Source organism: Delphinapterus leucas, chromosome 11, assembly GCF_059928025.1.
Source record: "Delphinapterus leucas isolate spDelLeu-1000000601 "Yukka" chromosome 11, BTC_Dleu_Yukka2, whole genome shotgun sequence".
NCBI classification, from domain to species: domain Eukaryota; kingdom Metazoa; phylum Chordata; class Mammalia; order Artiodactyla; family Monodontidae; genus Delphinapterus; species Delphinapterus leucas.
This window is the reverse complement of record NC_143139.1, coordinates 9,895,160-9,921,354: the sequence shown is the minus strand read 5'-3', so window position 1 is coordinate 9,921,354 and position 26,195 is coordinate 9,895,160. Positions and strand designations below refer to the sequence as shown.

Below are 26,195 nucleotides of genomic sequence, written 5' to 3'. Positions count from 1 at the left end.
TTCCATCCAGTTTTTTGCTGAAGTCTCTTTTGCTTGAACTGTTTCACACAAGACCGCCTCCCCTCACAGGAGATACTGGGCAAATGAGTGTAGGTACAAGGGGAATGGGTACCGGGTTTGGTGTAACGCACATCGTGTATCATTTCTTAGGCTTAGACACATTGCTTGCTGCCCAGGAAAAACTGGGACTCAGCCATTAGAGGGGAGGAAATGTCTCTTGGGTGGCTGGCTGTGTGTCTGTCACAAATATGCAGAAAGGAAAGCACAGAGTATTCAGTAGCTCAATACATCAACTTTCCTTTAGTTCGGAGACTATTTTATGTGTTTCCTTCTTTCTTACACGTTCCCTTTTCTTTCTTATTTTAGTGGAAGGTTACACAGACCTAAATCCCAGTTAGTCGTAGAGCTAATTTAGAGACAATTAGGTCTCAACTTCCTCAACTGTGAAATAAGAATATTGTATTAGATAATCTCTGAGGTACCTTCCGGTTTAAACATTCTTATCTCTTCTTTTGTTCCTGTCTTTTGAGATCATTTCACATTTCTATCTTTTTAATCAAAAAAAGTGGACAGGGGAATTCCCTGGAGGTCCAGTGGTTAGGACTCTGCACTTCCACTGCTGGGGGCCCAGGATTGATCCCTGGTTGGGGAACTAAGATCCCACAAGCCACACGGTGTGGCCAAAAGAAAAAAAGAAAAAAAAGTGGACAGGATTAGACAGAGGATATAGAAGGGTTTGGTGTTTTATAGTCATCTTGATAGCTGGGCAGTGTCTCTAATAAAGATCTTGATGGTATAGAAGGTTGAAGCTTAAAATTAGGTTTTGGCTTTTTGGCAGTTAGGTAGTATGATATTATTTATGCCCCAAATTTCCACTGAAAGTGGAAAACTAATAGCATTTTTATTTTAATAGGGGAACATATACATATACGTGTACAGTCTGTAATCAAAATAGCCTCAGTACTGTGTTCTAAGAAAATGCCATCTGACCCAGCAGAGGAAGGATTTGAAGCACTGTAGGTTAAAACCTGGTAGAACACCGCCTTTTGTTTATGGGGCATTTGTTCTTATTTGTTAATAGTGTTTGCACTGCATATTTGCCTTAGATAAAATTAGAGGACAGCTAAAGGAGAGTGATACCCTTCATGCGTTGTAACAACTGAACTTGACTCGAATGAGGCAGAACCTTTGATGTTTCAAATGTCTTGAAATGGGATTCTACTTGTGTTTCAGAGAGAGCGGTGATCTGGCTCCTCCCACAGAATCCCGTCAAGATTATATGAATTCGGATATACAGTGAGTTGAAAATCATATTCCCAATTCTAACAAATTACCAAGCAATTACACTGCTTATAAAGGAGGCTGTTGAAATGTTAACCTAAAAAGGATTAGTCTTCTATCCAACAAAAATCTTATAGAAGGATCCCAATGCAGTTTATTGTGTTTTATCAGTATTGGGAGATCCTGGAGGTAAACATTATTAACTCTGGCATTCAAAGGGGCCAAAAGACATCTGCAGTTTGGAGTGTAATTTTAAGAATAAAATGGGGGTATGTATATATATTTAACAGCTGTTTTAAACAGCTTAGGGGCAGCGTCTAATTTCATTACTGTAGAATATCCAAATAACAGAAACTTTTCCTTCTACTGAAACCCTTTTAACTATATAATTAAAGCAGTTGTTTTCATTTTTCATTGTGTGAGTGACTAAGAGCCTTGTTAATGTAAATATTCAGGAAGCTTGATTTTATAGCTTCTTGGTTTTATAACCAACAATAAAAATCATGTACAGTGGAAAACCCCTTCTTCTCTTGAATACAGTCCTAGCTGAAGGACAAACTCAAGCAATTTTTTCTGGCAAACGAATGACCTGTTTGGCAGGACCTTAGATGCTGCCAGTGGCTGTCTCATTATAGAATGTAATTAACATGATGTTAAGGTGACACAGTATATGGCGGGGGGTTGGATTTCCAGGTACCAAGTGTTAGGCAGTATCGTATCCACTTGCCAGGAAGAAGTAGTTTTATACAAGTTCTTAATAAAAGTTATTGTGAAATCAGTGGAGATTTTTATTGTACAAATGACCTTAGTTCATTTATTACAGTGAGCACTTGGACTTCTGAGTCTGGTAGGCTTTTTTTCTGGACCAAAGATCCATTCTTTTGGGTAGTGGTCATCGGCATGTCACTGTTATCAGCTTGAACAGGTATTACTGAGTGACGTCTAAGAGTGAGGTATTAGAAGGGATGCAAAGAAGTGTAGCCTGTGACCTTGTTCATCCGGGAGTTTATACTTGTTGCTAGCACCTCTTGATTGATTATCTGCTCTTCACGGTTTAAGCAAATCACTATGAAACACGTTACTCTTTGCCCTAGGGGCTCTTCATCCAGGGGTCCAGCACATCAGTCTCCACTCTCCTAGGCTGAGGGGTGAAGTCACAGTCAGAAGTGGAGATCAGTCCACCTGAAGTCCTCTCCTGGCCATTTCCCCCTCTCACCTGTGACTGCAGAGCAGCCCTGCTCGCTGCATGTAGGAGCCGAGTGCTTGTTGGCTGCTACCGTAGGCTAGTTTAGGGGAAGGAAGACAGTGTCCTGGAGCAGTTCTCGGCCCTTTAGGTATGAAAGATTGGGAGGGACGCAGCAAAAAAAGAGGGAAGAGATCTATTACCATTTCTTTTCTTTTTTTAAAAAAATTGTGGTTAAAAACAATGTAAAATTTCTCATTGTAACCATTTTCAAGCTACAGTTCAGTACTCTTAAGAATGTCCACAGTGTTGTGAAACAGACCTTTAGAACTTCTTACATCTTGCAGATCTGAAACTCTATACCCGTCAAACAACAGATCCCCTTTTCTCCCTCCCCCAGCTCTGGTAACCACCGTTCTATGTTCTGTTTCTATGAATTTGACTGTTTTAGATACCTCGTATAAGTGGAATCGTACGGCGTTTATCTTTTTGTGACTTAGTTCACTTAGTATAATGTCCTCAAGGTTCATCCATGTTGTGACATATGTAGCAGGATTTCCTTCCTTTTTAAAGCTGAGTAATATTATTATTGTGTGTTTAATCACATTTTGTTCATCTGTTGATATTGGGGTGGCTATTGTGAATAATGGATGTACAATTATCTCCTGGAGACCCTGCTTGTAATTCTATTGGATAAATACCCAGAAGTGGAATACCTGGGTCACATGGTAATTCTATTTTTAATTTTTTGAGGAACTGCCATACTGTTTTTTACAGCAGTTGTACCAATTCACAATCCCACCAACGGTGGACAAAGGTTCTAATTTCTCCGCATCCTTGCCAACACTTGTGATTTTCGTGTTGTTTTTTTTTTTTAAATAATGGCCATTCTAAAGGTGTGAGGTGATACCTTGTTGTGGTTTTGATTTGCATTTCTCTGGTGATTAGTAATGATGGGCATCTTTTCATCTCCTTGTTGGCCATTTGTGTATCATCTCTGGGGAGGTATCTAAGTCCTTTGCCCATCTTTTGATCGGTTATTTAATGTTTTGTTGTTGACTTGTAAGATGCCATTTTCTCGTTAAAATATGAATTAGCAGAGTAGAACTGCTCACAGATCAGGCAGGCTATAGTGCAGGATACAGAAATGCAGTGAGCGGAGCAGAGGAACTGCAGTAACTGCGGAGGAACTCCCCCATCTTTAGCCACTATCAGTGCAGCTTGTTTAATTGAGGGCTTTACTCCCAAAGAGGATTTGAGGCCTCATTCATCCTCCTCTTCCTATCCCTCCTCCTCCTTATTACCTATAAAACCAGGGGGGTGGACAAGGTGATAACTGAGGTGTCTTCCAGATGTAAAATACCGAGTTTTGAGAGTATTGCTTTTTACCAACTGACCTCTAACATCTAAAGTTCCCTTGGAACCTCAGTAATATGTGACTCCTAGACTAAGAAGTCTTTGTTGATGGCTAGTAAGAAGCACTCCACCAAAGTCCTGTTGGATCTTTGGTTTGCTAACTTTTTATTTTATATTATTTTATTAATTTTTTAATGCATTTATTTATTTTTGGCTGCATTGGGTCTTCGTTGCTGTGCATGGGCTTTCTCTAGCTGCCGTGAGCGGGAGCTACACTTCGTTGCGGTACGCGGGCTTTCGTTGCGTGGCCTCTCTTGATGCAGAGCATGGGCTCTAGGAGCATGGGCTTCAGTAGTTGTGGCACGCAGGCTCAGTATTTGTGGCTTGCAGCTCTAGAGCGCAGGCTCAGTAGTTGTGGCGCACGGGATTCCTGCTCTGCGGCATGTGGGATCTTCCCGGACCAGGGATGGAACTCTTGTCCCCTGCATTGGCAGGCGGATTCTTAACCACCGCGCCACCAGGGAAGCCCCTGGTTTGCTAACTTTTAACTCCTTTGGCTCTTTATAGTATGGTGTCACCTCAGATCCTGGGCCTACAGGTCAGTTCTTTAACTGCCACCTCACACGAGTCCTCACACGTGGTAGAGTGCTTGGGCTTGGACTTCGCCCTGGAGAAATACAGCAGTTGTTATTTTTTAAACCTATTCACAGTCATGAGGAAATAGAAGCCAAAGTTCATTGGAGAGTGTATTTGTTGTTTTGAACACATAGAACAAACAGAACTAAATTCAGTGAATTCTCATTTCTGTAAAACTAGCTATCTTTTTGTGTTAAATGCTAGGTTTAAAGAAATCGTACCCAACTGATTTGTTTATTCCCTGTCCATGGCTTTCATAGTGATATTTTGGTAATTTTTAAAAAGTAATGTGATTGTGGTGGTTGATGTTGAAGGTTACCGTGGACTCCGATAGGACATGCTTAGAATTACTTTTAGATTTCAAGCACTTGGTAGTTTTAATTTTTTGCATCTCACAGATACCGTCTGACAGATAAGCAGTCTTTAGGGAGCTCATCTTAGTTATATGGAGTTACGTTATCGCCATACGGCGCTGTGACTTAAAATGCTCTAATGCTAACGGTATTCAATGAGGTAATAAGGTAAACAAGCAGAATCCAGTAAACCCCATAGGAATAGGTGAGGAATATGCATGATGACTCAGAAAGAGCGAGTTTCTGGTCGTGCTCGCAATAGAACCCAGGCTATCTAGTCCAGCAGTGTCTTTGTCCTTGGCCATCCGAGGCATCTCCATTGCCTTCTGGCCTGTTGTCAGGTCTTGATGGAATATTGCCAGTCCCTTCTTTTGCCAAAATGCTAAACATAGCTAGTGTGTGAGCAGGGGAGGGGTAGTGCAGGGGCCGAGGCAACTTCAGAGAGCTACATCGTGAAAAGCTGCCCAAATGTTCAGAGCCACGTGATGTCATCCTTCATCTAGATTATACAGTCCACTCAAGGACTGAAGATGCATTTGGTAACATGGTGATTTCATAGCAAAAGATTATCGAGGCCCTGTGGGGCTCCTCGTCACCATCCCCCTGGTCATATGTTAGTCATTTAATTATGAAAAAACATAACCACCAGAACACAGGTAAAGTGAAAAGGCAAGACTAACTTATGGTTGGTAATTAGTAGCCCAGAATTCATCAATGTCAAAAAGGTGTAAGGTTTCCCCTCCAAATGGTAGCATTTCATAAATTTTATAATATATAAAACTATCACGTTTCCATTTTTCATCCATTTATTTATGTTGCATGGGAAATGTAACTTCTGTACATTTTGGTTTCTGGTTTCTAAAAGTATGTGATGTTACTATTATTACAACATCAATATCATTTGTAATGGGAGTCCTTTTTCCTTTTGGGTGATTCAGGATCCAAATATTAAACATCACAGTGGTACATAAGGCTCTCAGACTGTGATTTGGTCATCGTGCCTCTGATCTGCTTTGTATTTGGGGGGAAATACTTGCTAGGAAATGTGACCGAAGGGATCATACTGTTTTGGCGAGGTGGTAGGATTTTAGAATATCATTAGACTTCATTTATGCATGTACCTTCTAACCTATTATTAGAGTAACAAGATTTGATCATTAAGTAAGCTTTTCTAATTAAATTGGGAATGTACATGTAAAAATGTTTTGATAGTATTAAAAAATCAGTTAATATAATTTACCACATTAACTGTAAAAGGTAGAAAAATCATATGACTGTCTCAGTAATTCAGGCAAACTATTTGTTAAAATCTGGTATCTGTCATGATAAAAAGCTCTTAGCAAACAAAAATAGGAACTTCCTAAATGTGAACCAAGTTCTGGTGAGGATGCAGAGCAAATGGAACTTTCATATGTTGCTGGTGGGAGTGCAAAATGGTATGGCTGTTGCAGAAGACAGCTCAACAGTTTCTTATGAAGATAAACGTACACTTACCATATGACTCGTCAGTCCTGCTCCTGGGTATTTACTTAAGAAAAATGAGAAATTATGTTCACACAAAAACCTGTCCTCAAATATTTATTCAGTTTTATGAATAATCACCCAAAACTAGAAAGAACCTAAATATCCTACAACCGGTGAATGAATATACAAATGGTGGTACATTCCTACAAACTATTGATAAATGCAACAACAGGTATGAATCTTAAAGGCAGTATGTTGAGTAAAAGAAGGCACTGTCAAAAAGTGATACACTCTATGATTCAATTTAAGTCATATTCTAGAAAGGCAAAGCTGTAGGTGTGGAGAACAGGTCAGTCAGTGTTCAGGGTGGGGAGAAGGTGCTGATTACAAAGGAGTGGCATGAAGAAATCTTCTGGAGTGATGGAAGTGTTCTGTCTTGGTTGTGGTGATGGTTACATTATACATCTGGTCAAAACTCATAGAACTATACACCAAAAAACATGAATTTTACTTTTTATAAATTAAAAGTAATATTTTTAAAAAAGTAAGTTTAGATACCAGGTCAGTATGTGAAATCTGTATTTCTGTATAGCAGTAGTAATCAGAAAATGAAGTTTTAAGAAAGATGATATGTATAATAGCATCAAAAAATATCAAATACCTAGGACTAAATCTAATAAACGATGTCTAAAGTCGTTATACAAGCTGATTCTGAAATTTATATGGAAACACAAATGGCCAATTAGTCAAGGTAATAATGTTGAAGAAAAACAAATTGCAGAATTTACACTATTGTATATGCAGTGTAGAATAAACAAACAGATCAATGGAATAGAACAGAAACCAGAAACAGACCCACAATTAATATATAAATGTATGTGTGTATTTATAAGTAATACATATATTTTATACACACACACACACATACACACAATTTATGATTAAGATGGCATCATACAGCAATGTGGAAAGAAAAGTCTGTTCAATAAATAATCCTGGATCAATTGCTTATCCATATTGAAAAAAACTAATTTTTCCCCCTACCTCGCATCATACACACAAAAGAATTCCAGGTCAATTGTAGGTCTAAATACAGGAGGTTAAAAAAAGCTTATAGAGGTGCTCAACACAGTAGTTATCAAATAATGCTCAATAAAACTAGAGTGAATTATCCCTGCACACTGACCAGAATAGCTAAAATTTAAAAACAAATACAGCAACAAAAAACTCGACAATATCAAGTGTCAGCAAGGATGCAGAGCACCCAGAACTCTCAAACACTGATGGTGAAATTGTAAATTAGCACAATTGCTTTGGAAAATTGGTAGTATTAAAGTTCTACACACTCACTGTGCCTCTGGCCCAGCAAATCCAGTCCTAGTTGTATACCCAACAGAAACATGTGTGCTTATGTTCACCAAAAGACGTGTACAAGAATGTTCGTAGTATAATTCATAATAACTCTGAACTGGAAACAACCCAAAAGGTCCATCAATAGAAGAATGGAGAAATATAATACATCGTTGTATATTCAGTGAAATACCATAGAACAGCAAACAGGAAAAACTACTGCTATTGACAACAACATGGGCTCGAATATAATGTTGAGTAAAAGAGTTCAGACACAAAAGAGTTCAAAAACAAGGAAACTAGGACTTCCCTCGTGGCGCAGTGGTTAGGAATCTGCCTGCCAATGCAGGGGACACGGATTCGAGCCCTGGTCTGGGAAGGTCCTACATGCCACAGAGCAACTAAGCCCGTGCGCCACAACTACTGAGCCTGCACTCTAGAGCCTGCGAGCCACAACTACTGAGTCCGCGTGCCACAACTACTGAAGCTCGTGTGCCTGGAGCCCATGCTCTGCAACAAGAGAAGCCACCGCAATAAGAGGCACACTGCAATGAAGAGTGGCCCCCACTCGCCGCAACTGGAGAGAGCCCGTGCTCAGCCACGAAGACCCAATGCAGCCAAAAAAATTAATTAATTAATTAATTAATTAAAAATACAAGCAAAACTAATATATGGGTAAGGAGTCAGGATAGTGGTTACATTTAGGGAGGGAGATTAGTTGATGGGATGGTATATGAGGCCAACTTCTGGAATCTTCTAGTACTTGATCAGGATGGTAGTTATATGAGTATGTTAACTGTAAAAGTTCGTTGTACATTCATGATTTGTATGCTTTTTGGAATATATGTTATATTTGAATTTAAAAAGTTTGTTAAAAGAAATATTTTGAGTTAACCATAGGAGTGAACGGCATCCAAGATTATATTTGTTTTCATTAGTAAAGTTCATATTATCAGTGTTGTAAGAGAGAAAATTATTTGTATCTACAGATACAAATAACTAGCTCCATAAATAAATATAGAGAACAGGTTTAAATTCTTTCCTGACTAAATCAAGACATTCCTAGGCTTCTTGAGTTTTTATTTTATTGCTTTTGTGGCTAGGGATAAACCCATTCTTCCTGTATCCCTGTTTTGTGGGGGTTTTTTTCTTCATGAAAGAATATATTGTTGGAAACCATTCTATATCAGTACATATAGATAGACATCTTTCTTTTTAGAGTCATGTGGAATATAATATATTTAGACCATTTATCATTCATTGACATTGAGATTGTTTCTGACTTTATAATTACAAAATGTTTCAGTGAACAGTATTTCACATAAAATGTATTTGAGCAAGTATATTTATATAGGATAATTTATTGAAAGAAGTTTTGGATCTTACAGTATGTGTAAGTTATTTTAAACTTTTTCTTTGGAAATAATTTTACACTTAGAGAAAAAAGATCAGCATCTACTATTAATAGTTTTCTCTCTTTGCTTTATCACTTGCCCTCTCTCTTCACATATATACATGATTTATTTTCCCATTTGAGAATAACTTGCACACATCATGGTCCTCTGTCCCCAAGCACGTCAGTGGGTCTCCAAAGAACAGGGACATTCTCCTACCCCCAGTAGGGCTGTTAAACCCAGTAAACCTAGCCTGGATTTAATACCTCTGTTCAGTCCACCACTTGTATTCCCATCTTGTCAGTCAATCCAACAACAGTCTTCATATCATTGTTTCCCTCTAGTACAGGATCCAGTTGAGGATCAGATATTGCACTTACTTGTCACTTATCTTTCTAGTTTCCTTTTCTTTGGTGTAGTTCCTTGGCCTTTTTTGTCTTTTTTAAAAAAATTACTGCAATATAATTCACTTACCATAAAATTTATACTTTTAAAAAAAAATCAAGATAAAACTCAGAAGTATAAAATTTATCCTTTTAAAGTATACAAATCAGTGGTTTTAGTATATCTACAGAACTGTGCAACCATCACCGCTATTGAACCATCACCCCAAACAATCCTTTTACACATTAGCAGTCACTCCCCATCTCCCTCCTCCCCCCTTTTGTGTCTGGTTTCTTTCACTTAGCTTAATGTTTTCAGAGTTTATCCGTGTTGTCGCTGGCATCAAATCCATTCCCTTTAATGGCTGAGTAATATCCTGTTGTCTGGATATAGACACATTTTGCATACCCAATCATCAGCTGAGGCACTTCGGGGCCATTGTAAATGATGCTGCTATGAACATTCTTGTACAGGTTTTTGTGTACATGTTTTTAGTACTCTCATATCTAAATTCTGATCTAGGCTTCATATCTCACTATAGTGCTCTACAGAACTTTCTTGGACGTTGTTTCCTCTAGGATTTGTAATGGATCACGAGTACAGTTTCCACGTGCAAAACCCACAGACGTGGAGGGCTGACTGTATCCACTGTGCTACGTCATTTTATTGAAGGGACTCGAGCATCCTAGGGTTTTGGTGTCCATGCGGGCTCCTGTCATCTATCCCTGTGGTTACTGAGGGATGACTGTAGTCAGAGAAACAATTGTCAGGGAGACGTGGACCAGGCAGTTTTGTCGTTCTCAAGTGGTGTGTAGACTGAAAAGCCTGAGGACCGTGGGTCTAGACAGCTAACTTCTACTGTCTACAGCTATTTAGATGGCCTGGCTCCTGAGAACTTATGCCTTTTGCCTGCCTTACTGGGCCTTCCAATAAAATGGACTAATTTTAACGAGTTCCTCTTTTGTATTCTTCCTGCTTACACTCTGCAAGAGATGCTGCTGGGCAGAAGTTAAGTCAGTGTAATCTTGTCAGATAACTGTCAGAGTTGTAAAGCGGGTACCTGCCTTTCATTCTTCTCTTTTTTTGTGTTTGTATTTGTGTTGGGGGAGGGCACTGTGCGTACCTGGGGTCTGAAGGAAGATGAACCTCCTTCCCCCTCCCCGCCTTCCCCTCTGCTAGGTCAGTGCCACAGTGACAACCAGCAACCTGTCTGCCTCCTGAAGATGAGTCTGTGTTAGGTGTTGCCTGGCAGGAAACAGCCACCCTTCAAGGACCAGATGCACAGAGGTTGCCTCCAGAATTGGTAGAAGGTTTTGCTGGCTGGTGACGTCCCCGCTTCCTCCGGACTTCCCTTGGCCAGAGGTTGTTCGTGAATACAGGTTGTGTAGCATCCTCGGAGCTGGGGTAGGAGAACATCCAGAGGGACATATGTGCTGGTGAGATTCATCGCCGCCCCCTCGCCGACCTCCAGACGCCACCCCTGGAAGTCCTCCCTTCTCTTACTCTTGGAGACCTCCCGTCCTGCTGAGCCTGGCAGATGGCCTGGGTACAGATTGTATTTCTATGGTATTGTCTTAAATTGTGTCCTCCCGAGGTTCTTGAGCAAAGAGGCTTGCACAGACAGGATGTTCAAAAACTGTTGTTCAGTGAATGAGCCACGGGGAGACCCACTGTTCGAAGGAGACAGCCTGTGAACACTTCCTAGTCTAGTTTCTTCTACTGTATGTTAATAAGGTGTATCATGAATAAAAACTCCTGACTTTGGTTGAATGCCACCTTTTTTTAAAGAAATTGCTGGCACAACCTTGAGAAGGGTGGGGATATCCTTTATTTAATATAATATAGATTGTTTGGCTGGAGGCCCAAATCTTGGTTTCTGTCATCAGCTTATTAAATGAAGTTTTACAGGATTGGACTAGAGAGAGGAATTACAAAAGATTGTCTGCCCTTGTAGTGGTGATTTGCCCTTAGTAATGGGAAATTCCTGGGTGCAGGTATTTAACTTGCATTTGTTTGTACACAGGTGAAAACTGAGCTCTACCTTGTCTCCTCCCAGCCTTTTAAAAGCCTTTTTTTTTTTTTTTTTGATACATCTACCTCTAAAAAACAGTGAAAACAGATTGGAAACTGGGTTGCTTCAACCATAAGCTGTTTGATTAAGCCACAGTGGGGTTCTGTGACCCAGCATATCCTTGTGGCCTTCTGTTGGGTGTCATAAGTGAATTGTGCTCCTTTATTATTATTGGAATTAGAGAAACTGCGACACTGAGAACTTCATCTATTACCTGATAATATATCCAGAACCCCAGGCTTCCAGCAGATGTTATAAAACACATACCTCAAGAAATAGGGCAGACAAGTTACAGTGCTGTGTGCATCACCAGATTTCTCCTTTGCTCCCTTTTAAACTCTGCCTTGCAAGTGGCCTGTCTTTTGTGACCCTTGGGAGGAGGTAAAGAATCCACCTTTACCTGTTTGGGTAAAAAATACTGATGCCTGGGGCCCACTCCCCAGGGATTCTGATTGGTCGGTCTGAGGTACTTCAGGATATTTAAGAGCTCCCCGGGTGACTTCATATGCAGGCAAGGTTCAGAAATACTGTATTAGCCAAAATACTTCCCCGTTCATCCTGTGTTATTAGCTTTTCAGTCAATGTTCCAATTTGCAAAGTACCGCTCTTCCACATACTTACTGTGTTCTCACAGTGACTCAGTGAAGCAGACCAGCTTCTGCTCCCAGGGTTCCTCAGTCTTCGTGAGTGTTCTGTGAAGGCTTGTCGCCTCATCGCTTGGTTCTCTGCTTTGTTCGTGGCTATTTGTAACTGCGTGGCGGGCTGGCCTTTTGATGAGGCCCCTCCTCTTCACAGCCACACGCATCGGGCGTTTAAAAGGGTGTGTTATTTTTCATCTTTTGAAATCTGTTGCTTTCTGTGCCTTTCAGGAGCCTATTAAAATGTGCAAAATGTTTGGTTAAGCTCTGTCGGGCTATGGAAAGCACTGTTCATAGAAACTCTAGTCTCTGTTCCACCACTGACGAATTGTGTGACTTTGGGCAAATACTTTGCATTTTGTAAATGGATATTATTAACCTACCAGAAGGCATGCACTAGACTGAATGGACGTCCTGCTTCAGCTGTGAGAGTCGGATGGTCTCTGGCTGACTGCCCATTCCTCCATTACTGGCAGTTCCTGTTGCCATTATGTTCAGTTCAAACACAGCTTTCACACCTTTCTGTCCTCCAGGTGAGAGAGACTGAAGATCAGTAGGTCTTGACAACTCATTGAATGTGAACATTGAGAGACCCCGTCATGTCTTTTTTTAAAAAATAAATTTATTTATTTATTTATGGCTGCGTTGGGTCCTCGTTGCTGCGCGCGGGCTTTCTCGTTGCAGCGAGCGGGGGCTACTCTGTTGCGGTGCGTGGGCTTCTCATTGCGGTGGCTTCTCTTGTTGCGGAGCACGGGCTCTAGGTGCGCAGGCTTCAGTAGTTGTGGCAGTTGGGCTTCAGTAGTTGTGGCTCGCGGGCTTAGTTGCTCCGCGGCATGTGGGATCTTCCCAGCCCAGGGCTCAAACTCGTGTCCCCTGCATTGGCAGTCGGATTCTTAACCACTGTACCACCAGGGAAGTCCCCCAAATGTGTCTTGAGGGCATTGTTTTTCAAACTTAAAGATGTACTTAAAAATGACCCTAAGAAACTTCTGGAGCATTTGTCAAAAATACAAATTCACAGTCTCCACTCCATACCCTAAGACTTGATCTTCAGGGGTGGGGCCTGGGTGATTATTTTTTATCAAGTTCCTAAGTAATTCTTGTGATTAAACAAAAGTGGGAAGTTGCTCTCTAGGGAATTGAATATAGTAGGCACTCAGTAAATGAACACATGCCTATTCTACTAACCCATTTCATTTTTCTTCCTGTAGTTTTACAGATGAAAGTCCACAATCCTAGAATTCAGAAAAACAAACACTATTTGCAGGAGAAAAAACTAAACATTGGCTGCACTGTACTTAGCGCTCTGTGATGCTTATGTGTGTTGATAGCAAACGTGATAGGTTTCTTTTAAACCTATTTGGGAATCTAGGCAGAGGGATAAAACAGTAGAGCTGTATGAACATTATTCTTAGGCTCTATGCCATGGGCTGCATTTTAGGTGAGATGGTGAAATTGGATATTTTGGTTTTTAAGTCAGTGAGTTACTTAATAGACAGTCCTGTGGTCTGCTTTATACTAAGTTCACTTGTGGCAGGCATACTGTATTTGTAATCATTTCGCTTTTAATTTTAATTTTGCATATATGGTCTTTGATACTGAAGGTTACATTTGGAAAAGGCGCATTGCCCTGTACTAAACCGTATATACTTATACTGCTTTGTCTGGAATGCATTCGCATGCCATGTGCCTTGGAGCATGGTTGTCACAGGGATGTGTAATTACATTTTAAAAATCTCTTTAATTTTTTCAGACTACTAAGTCACTGTTGGATATATCCCATGATTCTGTATTAAAACTTATTTTGGTTAATGATTCCTACAAAATAATTTTTACTTAGCTAATGCAGAGAGTAGGCCCCAGTACCTCGACTTCCAAATCTTCTTTCCTTCTCTGAACAGCATGAGAATGACATGAGTTATGACTGATTAAAACTATATACTTTTAATTTTCTGTTGCAAAAGTTTTATATACATATACACTCATATATAATGGAAAATTGGGAAATTACTGAAAAATATTCAGTATATAGGAGCAAGTCACCCATAATGCCAACATCGGACTTCACCTCTGCTTACATTCTGCTTTACGTAATTTTGACCTTCTACTATGCCTAATTCTTTTGGTTTCTCAACAGGCCCTGACTAGTAAAACTTGAACTTGTACACGTTGCTCATTCTGCTTGATATTGGTTCATCTGAAGCAAGGACAGAATGGGTATTGAGATATTTTCAGATGGTGTTCTCGTGGTGGAATAATTTAATACTGAAGTCTCAGCAGCCCTTTGCATGGGCGCTTTCAGTCAGGAAGTGCGCTATTTCATAAAGGTGTTTTGTGCCCGGCGTGCTGCCTTGGATTTTGACCCTCCCAGCCTCTTGGATCTTTCTTTTCCTGTCGGATTTTACAGTCACCCTCCTAGGCAGAGCCCATCCTCAGATAACTAGAACTGTAAAGGTGATAACTGGTTAGTCTCCTTTCTCCTGTTTTCTCCTTTCAATCCATACAAGGCTCCCAGAGAGACATTCCTCTGTGATGTTCTCCTGTTCTGTTCCTGAAGCTCGCGGTGGCTTAGACGGCTGTAGACGTCCAGGTGTGTCAGCAGCGGCCCCTCCTACTTCACCAGCTTATTCGTTACTCGCCGAGGCAGTCTGTGCTCTGGCCGGGAAAAGCTGCGCACGGCCCCTCCCTCTGCCTTTGCTCCTGCATTGCCTTCACCTGCAGTGTTCTTCCCTCTTCTCTCTGGCACTTCATGTCCCTGTTTTCCTTCAGAACGCCGGGAAGCCTTCCCCTCTGAGCTGCTGTACATCTGCCAGCACATTATCATTTTGTGTTTGTCCAAATGTCATTTTTTAAAACTATTTACTCAACCAATTAACATCAGGGACCTGCCATCTCTTCTGTTTTGCCCACAGTGCCCTGCATTGGTTTAGGCATCTAAGTTAATTTAACTTAAACCAATACAGACTTTGGTATTTTTCAGAGAGGGAAAGTGAGGCTTTGGTAGGAAGGTGTTCCCTGTTGCATGCGGCATGCCGGGACCCGACCGGTGTCACGCCAGAGTTGATGGAGGGAGTTAAGATGACAGAACAACGTATTAAAAAAGAAAAAAAAAAAGCAAATAGAAACACCATCCTCTCAAACTTTCATCATAGAGCAAGTGTTTTGTGAGAAATTTCTTTTTTTTTTTTTTTTTTGGCACTCATGGTTATTTATTTTATGCTGTGGGTTATAATCCATTACTATTTATTTTGCTATTCAAATTGTGCGGGAAATCCTTTTTTAAAAATTAGCCAATAGAGTCACTGGGAGCAGAGATAAGAGGCCGGCCGTTGTTTAGGTCTCCGCTCTGCCTTTTCTTCTTCCTCTTGGAAGGTCCTCGGGCTGGGGTTTGTGCTCACCCGAGGCTGGGGGTGGAGGAAACAGGCAGCGTGGGCGGGGATGCTGCTGACACAGGTGCCGGCAGACTCCGGATGAAGACAGCTCTGTCCACACGTGCAGCGCTTGCTTCCTGCTTCAGACCCAAGCTCTCCGTTACAAAATAATTCAGATCTTGTTAGTTTCTAAATAATCTGGTGGGAAGACACTGAGCGTTTGTATTGTCTTCCTCTGAGGTTTAGGTAGGGATTTAACTTTTAGTGTCTAGATCATCAGGGCATTTGAGGGCTAGTGAAAATGTAAGATCCCGAAGTAATCATCTCTACTCAGTATGACCATGTATGAAATAACCTCACTGGAAAATTTTACCTCTCTCCTCCGAAATAAAAGTTTTTATTCTAAGGTAACAAATAATCAAAAGATTTTAAAGGTTGACACAACACCTGAATCCATGGAAGTGTGGGTCAGAGCAGTCTGGAGCAGTGATGACTGTTCACTGTAATAGCAACACATGTGGGGCCTTGGCAGTTCCCCCCGAAAAGGAAAATTAATGATTAATGATAAGAGGTAAACCTTAGAAGGGAAGAGGCTCTGTTTTAATACCAAGGAGAGAAATTAAGGTGAATATGAAGGGAGAGAGGGAGTGAGAAAGAAACATCAAGGCATCTGAGCACCGGTAAGGGCACAGAAGTTGCCATTTGGTGACGTGTGTTAGAGCCAAATTATAGGACAAAGATAGAAGGTGGAAAGGACAGAGCGGAAAAAGTAACTACAGGTGAGGACAGGACACAGTCGGGCTCCCATCTCGGGAGCATCTTGGGCTGCTCTGCAGTCTCCTTCTATCTTGTGGCGCTATGATTCTTCGGCCCAGGTCCTGGCCCTGTCACCCGCTTTGCCCTGTGGTGCAGCCTCCTGACACCAGTGACTCCCCGGGCCTCAGAAGGGGAAGCGTGAAGACAGATGCCGTGACTTAAATTAGCCCGGGAGCCTGGAGGGAACAGCGATGCTGCTGCTGCCGCTGCCCCTTCCCCTTCCTCTGCCCCTCCTCCGACCTCCCTCCCTTTCTTTCTTCCTTACCTGGTAGCGTAACAGTCCCAGAGGGGAATCCTGCAAATTCTGGGGTTGGCAGAGAAGCGGGAGTCATTGTCTTGGAGCAATGGAAATCCTCCACCACAAAGGAAATTGTCTGCTCACCATGCTTTTTGCGGAGCCATTGTCCAGGAGTTACGTTTTAACTTGTCTGTTGGAGGATGCAGACTGACTCCTCAACGTGACTGCGTGATGATCACATCCGCCCTGCTACTCTGTCCTTGTCAGGGCAACTTGCTAAGACCTGAGATGCGCTGACGGCGATCTCATCATATCCTTAGATAATCCTTAGATGTTACGTGATCACAGGTGAGGAAACAACAGGCTGGAGGATGTGACTCTTGCTGTGACAGTTTTGCACCTTCGTAGAGGAGCTGAACTTAGGAACAAGGTCTCCTGAGTCTTGGTTCACAGGTTTTTTTTGTTTTGTTTAAACAATACACCATAAAACCTCGCTTGTTTCTAATTTCCTAGGGTTGGTTTTGGCAGCAAGGGGAAAAGAAACTGAGCCGGCCTAGGATGGAGGTGGTTGGCACAGAGAGACAGACAGGAGCCTGTGGTGGAGGATTTTGTGATCGTCGAGCTTCATAGCTCCCGCTTTCACTGTCAGTGGAGCGGAGCAGGGGGCCGGCAGCTACCCCTGGCCTGGCTGGTGTCCCATTTTTGAGGCCCCAGGGTTATTTTTAGCCTCAGGACCTTGGAAGCAGGTGTGGTCCAGGCTTGAAGGCCACGCCTGGAATCTGTTCAAGTCTTGTGCGCGTCTATTTAGGAGCTAGGACAGTGACGGGGCCGCTTAGCGACTCTGTGAAAAGAATTTGTGCTTTTCCAGTGAGAGGAGTAAAAGTCACACGGTGTTTTATTTGCGATGCTTTAGGTAGGTTTGTTTTGGAAACTTTATAAATTGAAGTACATTTTAAGAGTGTTAGGGAATATATTAGAAAGCTAGCTACGAGTCCTGTGTATACAGAAAGAAACCCCTTCTGTATTAAAAGAGTTACACCTCAGCTGACCCTTTTTAAAAGTCCAGGTTTATAGTCACAAGTGTGTAATTTAAAATTTAATTTTTCTCACCCCCCCAAACGTTATTGTTACTAAAATAATCCTTTGTAAGCCCTTTTGTGAAGTAGAGATTCAGCTTTTTACCTTGAGGGTAACCATCAGCTTCCCTATATCGTGTTTGTTGATATTCTTGCTTTGCCCAAACGCACACTTTTTTGTCGTCGTTGTGTGTGTGTGTGTGTATACATTTTTTTTTTTTTTGGCCGTACCACGCGGCTCGCGGGATCTTAGTTCCCTGACCAGGGATCGAACCTGCGCCCAAGGCAGTGAGAGCACCGAGTCCTAACCGCTGAACTGCCAGGGAATTCCCAGCCCACGCTTTTCTTGACAGCGCTGTTCAGGAGGGCTAGAGCCCTCAGGACCCGGGTCTGCATGGATGTCATGCCCTTTCTCTAAATTTTTCTGCACTTTCCAAGATTATGGGAAAGAAAAGAATATAATAAATATTACCCTTACCCAAGCAAAACTATTATGACATTTTTGAATATATATGTTCGTGTGTTTGTATATATGTGGGTGTTTGAGGTTCTGCTTTACCTACTGTTCTGTACGTTGATTTTACCCTCTTTATATATCATGATTATCTTTCATTGTTGGTCATGTTTACTTTGGTCGTAATATCTTTAGTAATTTAGCTCTTTGTCAGGAAAGTACACCTGTTAGGTAGTGGAATTTTGCTGTTTGGGGGTAGGTGGGCTAACTGTGGTGCATGGATAAAGATGATAAGTTTATATTAGCATTACCTACCCCCCTGAATACAGTAATCTCTCTTACAAAGGCCTTGTGGTAAGGATTCGATACACCTTCTGACAAGGAGAGCTCCTTGAAAGCATTTTTCTTTATTTTAATGTAAACCTCCTTTAAATGATTTCCTTGTTGTATAGCTCTACTCAAGCGTGCATTTTGTTCAACATGTCTTTGATGTTTTCCTACATTCTGTGTTATAAAGCCAAGATTCTGTTATGAGGTACTACGCATTTGTGGAGTTGGAAGAATCGTATTAAATTAGCATTAATAGTAATCTTTCTTGTTACAGTGTTTCTTTTTAGTTCTTTGCCAAGTAATGCACTAACATAGGAACCACGGCTTCTTCCTTTGTAGTTTTAAGGAAGCAACTATACTAAACTTTCTTGTGTGTTTGTATATTTTACGCTTAAGTTTCAAGTGACTAAAACTGCTTCATTTCCAAAAGATATAACCATAGTTCTGAAGGAAGACTGAACACCTGCCACATCTTTTCCTGGCATTTGCCCAATTCAGCATTACCTTGGTCAACATATTCATTGGCCTCAAGCCCTGACATAGAGAACTAGTCTCCCAGGCGTCCACGTAGCCATCTTCCACCTCCCTCATGGGCTTTACTTGACCATCAGAGCAAGGACTTCTCTGACTGCTCTGTTTAAAACTTTAACCCCTCCACCTCCGTTCTCCTTCTCCTTTCCCTGCTTGATTTTTTCTCCACGGCACTGGTCACCATCTCTCATGCGACACGTTTTGCTGTTGTTGCTGTTTATTATGCATCTCGTCATTCAGTTAGAAACTCCAGGAGGACAAGAGCTCTTGCCTCGTTCATTTTGGTTGCATTTCCACAGCAGTGCCTGACACTTATTAGGTGCCCGATAACCATTTGTTAGTTGACTGAATGAGCTGCCGTAGGCCTGACAGATGCTCAGGAAAACCAGGATGTACCAGTTATTCCCCAGCTAACATTCTGAATCTCTCCTCCCCTGCCTCCAGCCCAGCTTTATTGCGAATATCCTTGCACAACGGGTTCTCCTCAGCTCTCAGATTAAACCAGCCTCTGGCCACATTCCTCTTGCCAGCCACTCCATCCAGGGGTCCTTCATTCCCACCCCCTCAAGACTACTGCTTCTGGGGGTGTAGAGTCCGTCGTTGTCAGTCAGGGTGCCAGGAGGAAGCTTTAAATGCAGAAGGGTAAGTGAGGGAGCCCTGGGGCAGGAGTGTGTCGGGGATGGATAACTGGTGTGGAGGCAGGAAAGAGGAGCGGAGGAGGGGGGAGGGGGTGGAGTGGGGCGGAGAGCTCAGGTGGGTCAGGGAGGCGGAAGCTGGTAGAACAGGTGACCATAAACGGGAGGCTTCCGGTGAGCCAGTTCCAAGAGCGCAGTGCCCTTCCTCAGCAGAAACTTGGGGAAGGCTTCTCCCAGATCTGGACTCTGCCTGGGCCGGTCTGTGTCTGCAGCAGAGGCCTTGTATCGCGTCTCTGAAGGATGGCTACTCTTCCAGCCTTTGTGGATCCTTGAGATGCGTGTAAACAACCTGAGCCTCTGATAAGAGCGTGTTCTTCCTACAGTGCTGTGAGTTGCTGAGAGGCGGTTGTTGGATTTTTCCAGTGCTGACAGATGTTGTCCCCATGCCTAGCTCTGTCCAGACAGTGATTCAAGCAACCTCTATCCCGTTATCGCCACCACTCGTCAGGTTGCGTCCTCTATGCTGGGGTGAGAAAATATGGCCAAGGCAGGAATAGGTGACTGAGAAGTGCATTAAGCTCGTATAGCCCTCTTGGCTTTGGTGAGGATGGTTTCGGGTTTGTTTTTGTTTCTTTACGGCATACGTTTTACCAAATACCAGACCTCAGAATTTCTGTCAGGGTTAACCCGCAGCGTGTGAGGCAGAGGCGCGTTAATCAACGTAGGATTAAAATGGTCCGAGTCCAAGATGCTCAAGCTTCCGGACATCATGGCCGCCTTTTTTCGCTTTTGATTTGTTAAGTTTTTCTCTTATTAATACTCTGTGTGTAAGGCTCTGCTGAAAGCCTGTTTGGTGTATCCTGTTGCCTATTTCTTCAGTTTTACTGGAGGAAAAAAAATTTAAGACTGGCTTGTAGTTTAATAGCTAAACAACAAGCCAGTCTTAAACTTCTCACTGATTATATGCTTTCCATAAATTCTCTGAGAATCTGAACTTGAGCTGAAGCCCAACCAGACAAGGCTCGGTCACTGTCCTCAGCTTTGGGGTCCTTTCCCCTTTCCTGAGAATTCCTTTGAAAAAGGAGTGTTTTAAAATGGAACTGGGGGGTGGGATGGGGGGCAGCCTGTGGGCCCTGATGTGGGCACCGGGGCAGCTGTGCTGGCGACAGCCCCAGAGGGAGAATCGTGTGCGAGAAAGGGCCTCACCTCTTTCCTGGTGGGATAGACCCAGTGCAGTGTGACCCACCGAGAAGCCAGGATCGTATCTGGGAAGTCGAAAAGAATAACGCCTCATCTGAGAAGAGGAGGGAGACGCTTACCAGTCATTTAAAAATGACCTCAGTCTTTAAAAAATTTGCTGAATAACGCCTCATCTGAGAAGAGGAGGGAGACGCTTACCAGTCATTTAAAAACGACCTCAATCTTTTAAAAATTTGCTGGTTGGACACTAGCTTTAAAGGCTACAAGTCAAGTAAAGGCTGCAATCAAAACAAAACACTTTTCCTCTCAGCTAATTACTCTAATGGCAAATACTGGTTCTTAGCCAGTTGAGCTTTATTTCGTTCTTTTAATTAAATTGGTCATCAAAATAGTCTTAGACTTAACAGTTCTCCCACATAACTAATTCAGTGGTATTCTTTAGTCCATTGATACTCTTGCGAAGTTGGATGTAGAGTGAGTTTGAACAAATAACACTCTCCTAATTTCCATTATAAAGTCATAGATGCATTTCCATAGGTAACCGAATGGAATCTCAAACGTAAGTTACACAGAAAAACTTCAAATATTGTATGTTAGGGTGGAAGGTTCTTACACAGTTTATGTCAGTATTAAATGTTATAAAATAGGAAACGTAAATTGTTTGCTGAAATGTAAAATATACCACAATTGGCCCCTCTTCAGGGGATCTGCCCACGTTGTTCCCTGATGTGTGTATTTTCTTATACTAATATATTGCCTCTGCCTCTCTCCATCTCTTCATAAATAAAGTCTTTTAAATCCTTTATTCCTGAAACTAGGATACTTTGTAAATATTTGTTCAGTGGACCCGGTTAAGGTTACTAGTCTTCGGTATAATAAATACTGACCTTTTTAAAAATTTAATTTAATTTAATTTAATTTTTTATTTTTTTAACATCTTTATTGGAGTATAATTGCTTTACAATGGTGTGTTAGTTTCTGCTTTATAACAAAGTGAATCAGTTATACATATACATATGTCCCCATATCTCTTCCCTTTTTTTTTTTTAAATAGAAAACTCTTGTATGTATATAGAAGGGTTATGTCGCTGTCTTCTGAAGGCCGGCCGCCTCCTAGATTTCCTCAGTGGTGGACTGGGGCGTCCCATCACCCTTCTCTTGAGGAGAGAGTCTCTGCTGCCCCAGCCCCATCTCCTGGGTAGCATCGTGGTCCAGGGCTCCCTCAGCACGATCCCCAGGCAGCCCGGAGGGCGGCCCAGGTGGGAGACCTTGAACATCGCTCTTGAGGTCTGCAGGGACGGGGTGGCAGCAGAGTGACGCGGCTGAAGGCCTTGACCTTCAGCGGCCCCATGGCCTCCATACGGGGAACTTGTGGTGCCGCCCTCTCTTTGGGTGGGAACAGCCCAGGTTGCAGCAGGTTGTCCTTTAAGAGATAAATTTCGTGCTTCCTTGAACATGAGTGTCACATTTTAAATTTCTCTTGAGTCAGAGTCGCTCCAGAGGATACTCTCCCATTAGGATGCCATAAAGCAGCTTGCTGACCCTTCAAGCACATTGTCGTGAATTACTCCTCAGCCTTTTGGTCCTCAGGTAAACAGCCGATTGGGTGTAATGCTAGAGGAAAGGGGGAGCTGTCTTTTTTTTTTTTTAACATCTTTATTGGAGTATGATTGCTTTACAGCGGTGTGTTAGTTTCTGCTTTATAACAAAGTGAATCAGCTATAGATATACATATATCCGATATCTCTTCCCTCTTGTGTCTCCCTCCCTCCCACCTTCCCTATCCCACCCCTCTAGGTGGTCACAAAGCACTGAGCTGATCTCCCTGTGCTATGCGGCTGCTTCCCGCTAGCTATCTATTTTACATTTGGTAGTGTATATATGTCCACGCCACTCTCTCACTTCGTCACAGCTTACCCTTCCCCCTCCCCGTGTCCTCAAGTCCATTGTCTAGTAGGTCTGTGTCTTTATTCCTGTCCTGCCCCTAGGTTCTTCAGAACCTTTTTTTTTGGATTCCATATATATGTGTTAGCATACGGTATTTGTTTTGCTCTTTCTGACTTACTTCACTCTGTATGACAGACTCTAGGTCCATCCACCTCACTACAGGTAACTCAGTTTCGTTTCTCTTTATGGTTGAGTAATATTCCATTGTGTATATGTGCCACATCTTCCTTATCCATTCATCTGTCGATGGACACTTAGGTTGCTTCCATGTCCTGGCTATTGTAAATAGAGCTGCAGTGAACATTGTGGTACATGACTCTTTTTGAATTATGGTTGGGAGTTGTCTTTTAAGGTTGAGTATTTCTACACGTTTTATTTAGATTTCCAAAAGCGCATGTATGGGAGACCCATGGATATATAGGTTGTATTACATTCTAATTAAATTTGGAAAAAATCAAATTGGAGTATTTTAAGTGAAAGAAAAAGCAGGATGTGTAACAGTACTGTGTATCCAGTTGAACAGAGAAGGAAAAGGAAAAGAATATATAGTGTTTTATTCTATTTTCATTTAAAAAAATCTTTGGAAGAAATCAGAAGAAACTATTAACAGTGTTTACCAGTTAGAGGGCCAGGGAGGACCTGGGCAGGTGGAGGACGAGGGCGGGAGAAGGATTTTCAATGTGCTCGTTTTTTTCACTTAAATGTATTTGTTGGACTTTGAATATAATGGCACTTTTAACAGCTTTATTGAAATATAGTGGACAAACATTGGTTGGATAAAGTATACGTATTCATAGTGTGTATACAGTTTTCTATTTTTTATTTTTTTTGAGCCATGTGACTATACTCTACTAAAAATAGAAAGAAATTAATTAAAACTTTTAAAATTGTCTAAGAAAATAGGTAAATAGCAAAGCTGGCCTGCCCTGGGCTTTGCTATGTGCACTTGGGCCCCCGTGTTCCATCTAAAAATTTGTATGCCTTCTGACTTCTTGAAGAGATTTTGGGGTAAGATGAGCTTGTTGGGGTGCCAACTATCAAATATTCTCCTGTCATCTCTTAAATCCTACTTGATGCAAGAGATTCCGAGAACAAAACTAACACAGACGCGTCCCTGATCTCAGCGTGTTGACCTTCTTCGGAAAGAACAATGAATGGAGAGAAATTTCTAAATTAGAGCTGTCGCCTAGGATGCGGTCTTCCCCAGAATTCTGTAGCTGCAAGTGAACGAGGCTTAAGGCTGTTGTTACCTCACCTTCCACAGCCCCTTGGCAGCCTCGGCCTCCTCTGTAGCCACCTGGGACCTCAGAACATCAGATGTTACGCATGAAGGTGCTGTCAGAGGGCTCCAGCTGGCCGCAGGACAATGTGAAAGGAGTCACTTTATCCTCAGTTCACCTTCACTGTTTTGTTTCAGCTACATCCTCATGTCAGGGTCACTTTGACCAGACCTCTTCTTGGTCAGGGAAAGGGTCTTTTTCTATCCGGAACGACCGACTCTGGTTCTCTGGGGAGGAATGACCGTTTTCTTCCCGGTGGACCTGTTGGCCACAGCCTGCCTTGGGTTTCAGTGATCTGGGCTTCTGAGAGTTGGCTGGAGGGAAGCAAAGATGAGAACTTTCTCACTCAGCTTTTGCATGTTTGCCGTCTTCTCCCTCCCTTTGTCCCTCGATCTGCTAACCCAGATAACTGCTTTGTCCTGCCCGGTTTGCACCACTGAGAGGAGCCAATGGGGCCCAGAGACTCAGGCCATTGTTGGCATCCACTTGCTCCCGTTCTCGGGTTTCCACTTTCTGCGCTGCCCGGGCTCCCGCGTGGACAAGTCACGTCACTCTGTCTCAGTGCAGCTTCATTGTGGGGACAGGTTCTTAGGAAAACAGGGTAACCCGGGAGTGGGAGCCCCGGTGAGGGAGTCAGGCCATCCGAGCCCAGGACCTTGCGTGGCTGTGAACTGTGTCACCGGGCAGTCAGGACTTGAGTCAGAAATACCCTGGGTAGGTGCTGTGCGAATGTGCATTGGTTGATTGAGTAGGACAAATTCTCTGCTCTGGTTTCTTCAGTCGAAGGTAGAGATGACTTTTGTGCTTCATTGCCATTAAGCTGTACTAAAAATAATACATCCGTATAATGAAGATACGAAATGGAAAAATAATGTATTATGTGGAGCTGATTTGTGAGATGTGAGGCTAGACGAGATGGCTTCTCAGGTGCCTTCTAACGCCGTGGATGTCTGGCTCCGTGAGAAGCGGCACAGCCTGGCTGAAGCCGGACTGTAGCAGGATGGAATTGCCCCGTCTTTATCTGCTGAGGGATGCCTTTCAGATTCCAGATGCAAGGCAGCTCTGTTCACCATTGGCATCTTTACAGCATTTTTCCTCCTTTCTCTGTGTGATGACTAGTTGCTTTCTGACTTACTCTCTTTAGATAACTGACATAATTTCATCCTCAAAACAAACTTTGTGAGGAGACAAGGCCAATACTATATGTACCTTTTAGAGATGAGGAAAGTGTGGTCAGAGAGGTTAATATGATTTGTCCCAAGTTATGTAACAAGTAAAGGGCGAGGCCACTCCTCTCTCTATCCTGTCTACTCCTACTTCTCCATGCTTCAGTTTCTAATTTCTGAGTCTGAAATTAGGAAACAGGACCCCATGATGTTTGAGGGGGTCTGTCATCCTAATCCAAAATCAGTTAATCACATATGAATTATTCTGGAACAAGGAGGATTTTACTAACTTGTAACAGTGTAAATTGAATATCTTATGTGCAAAACACTGTGGAAGTAAGAAATACAATACAAAACGTCTGCCATCAAGTAGTTTAACCTCTAGAAGTCGAATGCCAACAGTGGACATCTAGTTTTATGTAGTAGGGCATTTCCTATAAGCAGAGATGGACCGGGGAGATAGGAACGTGAGAATATTGAAGGTCCGGGTGCGGGCTTAAGCTCTGGGCACAAAACTCCAACTAGCGTTAACTAGGAAATGGTCTATCTTAGGAGTCTGGCAAGAATAAGTAAGCATCAGGTCCAGTATTAAGGGCTCTCGTATGCCTGGGTTGCTGACCTAGAGTCCGAGGTCAAGGTGTGAGATTTTCTGAGGCTGGGAATCAGTGAGTCTCTCAAAAATGAGGTACAAGAAAAAGCGAATGGAGGCGGAGGACCGGCCAGGATCTTAGCTGTGAGTCGCCCTGGGTGGAGTGGATGCCTCACAGGCCCCCAGCAGCTAGTTCAGCACTTGGTGTGACAAGTACATCAGTCATTGCCCCTCCTCTTCCTTAAAAGGCAGCCGAAATTTACAGAACCTCCCATTTTCCTGCCTCTTCTTCCTGAGGGTAGTTTCAAGGAATGCTCACAGCACACACACTCCATTTACCATAGTAATTCTCAAGCCATCAGGAAAGATTTTTATGTCCTGACAACGTCAGATTGCTAACCTGATCTTAGGTGGTTGTTTTTTGTGCTATTTTCAAGAAATAAGCAAATAAA

General features: G+C 42.4%; 1 protein-coding gene across 17 annotated transcripts in view; it reads left to right on the top strand.

Annotated features, from left to right (window-relative positions):
• DUSP16 (dual specificity phosphatase 16) overlaps nucleotides 1-26,195 on the top strand; it is an 84,281-nt gene that overhangs the window by 10,998 nt on the left and 47,088 nt on the right. Inside the window, exons 4-5 of one of the 17 annotated variants that reach the window (XM_089920317.1) lie at nucleotides 1,234-1,296; nucleotides 22,251-22,351. The exons of 13 other annotated variants lie outside the window; for them this stretch is intronic. The gene's annotated coding sequence lies outside the window, so the exon portion shown is untranslated. Of the gene's footprint in view, nucleotides 1-1,233; nucleotides 1,297-10,580; nucleotides 10,948-22,250; nucleotides 22,352-26,195 lie in introns of all 17 variants that reach the window. 3 more of the 17 variants (XM_089920318.1, XM_089920325.1, XM_089920316.1) reach the window with 3 other exon arrangements.